Source organism: Lucilia cuprina, chromosome 5 (assembly GCF_022045245.1).
Source record: "Lucilia cuprina isolate Lc7/37 chromosome 5, ASM2204524v1, whole genome shotgun sequence".
NCBI lineage: Eukaryota > Metazoa > Arthropoda > Insecta > Diptera > Calliphoridae > Lucilia > Lucilia cuprina.
This window is the reverse complement of record NC_060953.1, coordinates 49409882-49415881: the sequence shown is the minus strand read 5'-3', so window position 1 is coordinate 49415881 and position 6000 is coordinate 49409882. Positions and strand designations below refer to the sequence as shown.

General features: G+C 30.4%; 1 protein-coding gene across 2 annotated transcripts in view; it reads right to left on the bottom strand.

Moving 5' to 3' along the window:
* LOC111689641 (GTP-binding protein Rhes) overlaps positions 1-6000 on the bottom strand; it is a 157111-nt gene that overhangs the window by 129460 nt on the left and 21651 nt on the right. The window contains exon 1 of one of the 2 annotated variants that reach the window (XM_046952104.1): positions 843-926. The exons of the other annotated variant lie outside the window; for it this stretch is intronic. The gene's annotated coding sequence lies outside the window, so the exon portion shown is untranslated. Of the gene's footprint in view, positions 1-842; positions 927-6000 lie in introns of those variants that run through there. 2 annotated transcript variants of the gene reach the window in all.

Sequence of the window (6000 nt, the reverse complement as noted above, 5' to 3'; positions counted from 1 at the left end):
TAACTATCTAACTATCTAACTATCTAACTATCTAACTATCTAACTATCTAACTATCTAACTATCTAACTATCTAACTATCTAACTATCTAACTATCTAACTATCTAACAATCTAACAATCTAACTATCTAACTATCTATCTATCTATCTATCTATCTATCTATCTATCTATCTATCTATCTATCTATCTATCTATCTGTCTATATATCTATCTATCTGTCTGTCTATCTATTTATCTATCTATCTATCTATCTATCTATCTATCTATCTATCTATCTATCTATCTATTCTTTTGAAAGTGCTTCGCTTTATAACACACTGAATCTTGAAAACACATTATCATATATGGACCACTACAACGGACAAATTAATTAAAAAAACCCGTTTCTTCCAATTTTATCCAAAGTAACGCACTCTTTCGTAAATTGGGCGTATACGTAACATTTGTAATATTAAAAAATCATTAACACGTATACGTACAGGTGCCATTATTTAAAATGGTGCAATTTTACAATGTGAAACTTTTCACTTGATATGAAAAACTGAAGAAGAAGTTAACAATGTATATCCTTAATGATAAATGCTACAACTTTGTCACAGCGAGTAAATCAAAATTTCGAAGGGTTTGCAAGATATGAGCCCGAGAAAATTATAATCTTTTTAGGGACTCACAAAAAAAAACTATAACATGCCTTTGGACACTGATCTTTTTTATATATATGTCTTCTATGACTTTAAAAATTGCACACAATATAACCAAGCAAACTCAAAAATTTAATTTTTAAAGCAACGCACCTTTGTAAATTTGGTACTTAAGGAGATCCTAGCAAAATCTTTACTTACCCAGTAAATAAACAAGCAAATTTTCAAGTTATCAGCATAATTGTTTGTAAATCTTATAAATCAAGATAATTTTCATCCTTTGATAAACTACGAAATAAAAAGAAATGATTTAAAGAAAAATCTTGTTAAACAAATGGTCTTTTAAAAACTAGGTATAGTTGCATAATGTAAAAAATATATATATATTTAAACAATTAGAAAAAAATGTGTACTAATCAAATTTATTTATATTAAAACACACAATAAACAAATCTCTCTATCCAAATTGAAACCCAAGTTGTCAATAGAAAACATTTATCATTTGTTGAAAGTTCAATTGTTAATTATTTTATTTGTCCAATATTTGTTGTTCGTGTTAATTTAATTGAAGCAAAACAAAAAAAACAATAGAAATTTTATTTACACAAACAAAAAAAACAGATCGTTTATCATTTATTAGAAAAAGTTAGGCTGGTTGCAGCATTAATATAACAATAAAAAGTTTTAAAACAAAAAGTGTTAATAATTAAGTTTTAGCTGGTCTTTCCTGAATTTTAAAATATTGTTATAAGTTTTTGCAGCACCCTAATATAAATATTTCAATATTAAATCCTTTTTATTCTCAACAGTATTATAGTGGGGAAGGTATGCGTTTATGCTGCTGTTTGTAATCCCCAAAATAACACCGGAACCACTTTCTGAAACGATTTCGCTATGTCTGTCTGTCTGTCCGTCTGTCTGTCTGGACATGCTACAGTTCGCTATTTTTTATATAATTTCTTGAAAAAAACTAATAAAAATAATTTACATTTTTTAAATATTCACTGGTTTAAGGTATTGTATAGTCGGTCATGTCCGACTTTACATTCATACTGGTTCATTTTCATTTTGTAATTGACATCAACATTTTGTTGTACTTTTTTATTGCATGTTTCTTCATTTAGAAGCAAATGGCTTTTTGTCGTAAAAAACGAACCACAACATTTTGGAATATTTATATTATTTTTTTGTATTGAAAAGGACATTTGAAAATTTTTTTTTGTGACCTTTTAGTTTATTGAATTAAATTTGTTGGGTTTAAACAACAATTTAAAAGTGTTGAAAATAAAATTCTGGGGTTATGATAATGAAAAAAAAAAAATAAAATAGTTTCAGAGGTTTTAAATAGACAAAAACATAGACCTACAAACAATGATAAAATGTCCTTGAATTCAATAAGGTTTTAAAATAAATATACAATGATAATGATATAAACGACAAAATCGCTATAACTGCATTTTCTTTATGAAAAAAAAATATTTATTTTAAATTTACAATTAAGAAAAATATAGCGGCATAACAATTGAGATTAAGATTTTCAAAACAACTTTATTTATTAAGATTTATTTTAAATCCAAACCAAAACTCTACAAAATGTTAAAATATTTAAATTTTCATTAATAGTTAACACATATGCAAATGTCATGCTTATATAAACAACAAAAGTTTCCTATCTGTCAGATTCCTAAACATATATGTACATATACATACATATGTATACAAATATGTATATTTATGTAGTTTAAAAATATTTCTAATCTTTTTAAAAACATTTTCGCTTAAACTTTATGGAAAAAGATATAAATTTTCTAATATAATCTCAAGCACAAGAGTGTCTACATAAATGTTTGAAAAACTTTTGTTTAAAATCTTTATATTCAAACTCACATATATACACACACACGCACGCACACATAAATAATTTTCAATATACCAATTCCATTTATTTCATTTCAACAATAAAATTAGAAAATACACAACAACTTAACTATATGAGTGTGAGGGTGTATGTGTTATGCCACTGATACTTTCATAATAATTTTTTTCTCCTTCTTCATCATAACATAATTTCCATTATATTTAATCGTTCAAACGATTAGGTAACATATTGTCTGACTCGCTTTGCCTGATTGCCTAGAAGTATGTCTCTTCAGTCTACCGCTTTTTCGAGGGTTAATTTGTTCATAATGAAAAAGTAACAAAAAAAACCCCATCATTTTAACTTTAAACAACATCTTCTTAAGAGTGAAAAATCTCCTAGAAACTCATACATTTTATAGAGAACACAACACAATCCTCCTTAAAAATCATTCATTGTTAGAACGGAAACTTATCGTCAGGAAAACAGAAAACGAAACACTTGCAGCCATCAACTATAACAACAATTTTTTATAGACATTATTTATGACCTAAAGAAACTGAACATCAAAATTATGTTTATATTTTTTGATAACAACAACATACATAAATGAAAAGTTATGGAGACAAACGGTTAGATATAATAGAATCGAGTAATCGAAAAATATATACACTAAAGTAATTATTTAGCCTTTACTAAGGTTAGAGCAGAATGGGGACCATATGCCACTTTTTTTAAGGCAGCCTGAAATTAAAACAACAACATTTAAATTTTTTTTGATATTGATACTTAGATATGTAGTCTTTAGTTTTATTCTTTTCGATCTTTCCTAAGTCTTTTTAATGTTTAGAGCTTCAAATTATGTTACCAAAAAAAACTATTATTGACTAGCTATCACCAATTTCAGGTATGATAATAATTCGATAGATGATAGAAAATTCGATATTGCAATAATATCGATTACTCGGTTTTCAAGTTATTCTGTATTGCCAGATGTGCCCCTATGGCAATTGATACCCCTTCTAACCTACAAAATGCAACTTATCTTGGAAGAGTATTAGGTGTAGAATCAGAATTGTGTATTAGTTTCCTGACTAGTTATAATTCTAATTTTTATACCCTTCACCAATTTAGTGGGGAGGCTTAACGCTCAAATTTATTTGCTGAATCAATTAAGCTTTGTCAGTCCGTCCGTCTGTCGTTTATGTAAACCTTATATTCAAACTACACTTTTAAGTATAATCGGCTCAGATTCATTTTCTGAGTCAATTTAGCTAAGTAGGTATATCCGTCGGTCTGTAAGTCTATGTAAACCTTTTAATCAAACTACTAAGACGCCTTTAAAACATGGTTAAATTCGGTTCTTATTTCATTTAGGCCCCATCAAAGTAACGCCTTCAGAACATCAAAGGGCGAATGTAACAACTTTAAATGGGAAGGAGCTCGAGGCAGTTAACCACGGTTGATATAATCCCATTAGGCCTCATGGAATAATGAAAAAGTGGGTAGAACAACAAGGATCCTATGAGGTGACCCTGATGAGAGCCAGACGAAAAATCTTCTTAAAATGAAAAAGTGGGTAGAACAACAAGGATCCTATGAGGTGACCCTGATGAGAGCCAGACGAAAAATCTTCTTAAAATGAGCAAGTCTTTAGTTAGTATGATGGTACGTATTGGGAGTGAACACACAGTATTACGAGCATATCTATGTAAAATTGGACATAAGTATTCAGACGTATGTAGAGCATGTGGAGAGGACAGTGAAACTCTGGAGCTATTTCTTTGCCACTGCCAAGCATTCGTCGAAGTTAGATCCAAATATCTTTGAAGTGATGTTATTCCGGAAATAACATTCCTGACTTACACTGATTGGAAGATTCTTAGGAATTATGTTGAGGAAACTGAGTTTCTGAACACTGTAAAATATTTCATTCGGTTCCCTTTTTCTTCATGATTAGGAGCGCACAACAGACCCGATTGTGGCCTAGGTGTATTTCTTCGTTCTATCAACCTAACCTAACCTAGGGAAGCACACTGGCTATAGCAAGTACTTGCAAAAGAACAACATTTATCAACATTTCCAATGTAGCACTAAGTGAATTTGTTTACCTTCTGTGCTGGGTATAAAATTAAATCTTGTCAATTGTGGAGAAAGAAGAACATTTAACATAATTAAGAACTCGAAAGCCCCCATATGGCGGATATTATGGGGGCTAGGCGAAAAATGGACCGATTTTAATAATTTTAAAAAGGATTTATCCTATACGAGTACTTGCCAAATTTCAACAAATTATCTTTAAAATTTTGATCCGTAGCGTACGCACAAGTTTTACATGGACACACAGACAAACATACAGAAAATAAGAAAGAAAGACAGAAAGATAGACAGACAGACAGACAGACACATAGATAGACTGACAGACAGACCGACAGATATATAGACAGATAGGCAGACAGATGGACAGACATACCGACAGATAGATAGACAGATAGACAGATAGACAGACAGACAGACAGATAGACAGACAGACAGAAGGACAGACAGATGGACAGACAGACGGACAGATAGATAGACAGGCAGATAAACAGGCAGATAGACAGAAAGATGGACAGACAGACGGACGTACAGATAGATAGACTGGCAGATACACAGACAGACAGACAGACAGAAAGACAGACAGATAGACAGACAGATAGACTGACAGATAGATAGACAGACAGATAGGCAGACTGATAGACAGACAGACAGACAGACAGACAGATAGACGGATAGACAGACAGATAGACAGACAGATAGACAGATAGACAGATAGACAGACAGACAGACAGACAGACAGACGGACAGATAGACAGACATACAGACAGACAAATAGACAGACAGATAAACAGACAGACGGACAGTATACCAATCGACTCAGAAAGTTTTTCTGAGTCTATTGGTATACTTTAAGGTGGGAATAGGACTAATATTTTTATATGGTACAAAAATCAGCACAAACTCATAATACCCACTCCGCTACAGGGTAGTGAAAGGTATAAAAATCTCTTAGTAATTACAAGATTGTTCTATAAAATGATTAGTATAAAAATAAACAATTATAGTCATGTAATAACGATGAATAATTGAATATATCTAATGTCATAACTCAAGCAAATCTTAAATCATAAAACCAACAACTGTTGGGAATTCCCATAACCAAAAAGAAAAATCAGCTAACAACACCTGTATTTAAACCAACATATTTAACATAATTCATGCTTATTCGTTAAAAAAAAAAACGCTGTTTGAAATCCATAGCTGATGATGATATTCATTAGGATAACAAATGAATTTTGCTGTTGTAAGCTGTTTCTTTTTACCAGGATATAAATATTTTCATGTTGTTGGTTTGATAAAGTAAGTAAATAAAATAATACAAAACAGCACATAAACACCTAGAATAAAGTATGTATTTACAAACTAGTACAAACTGTTAAATACATACATCTTGTTAAAAGT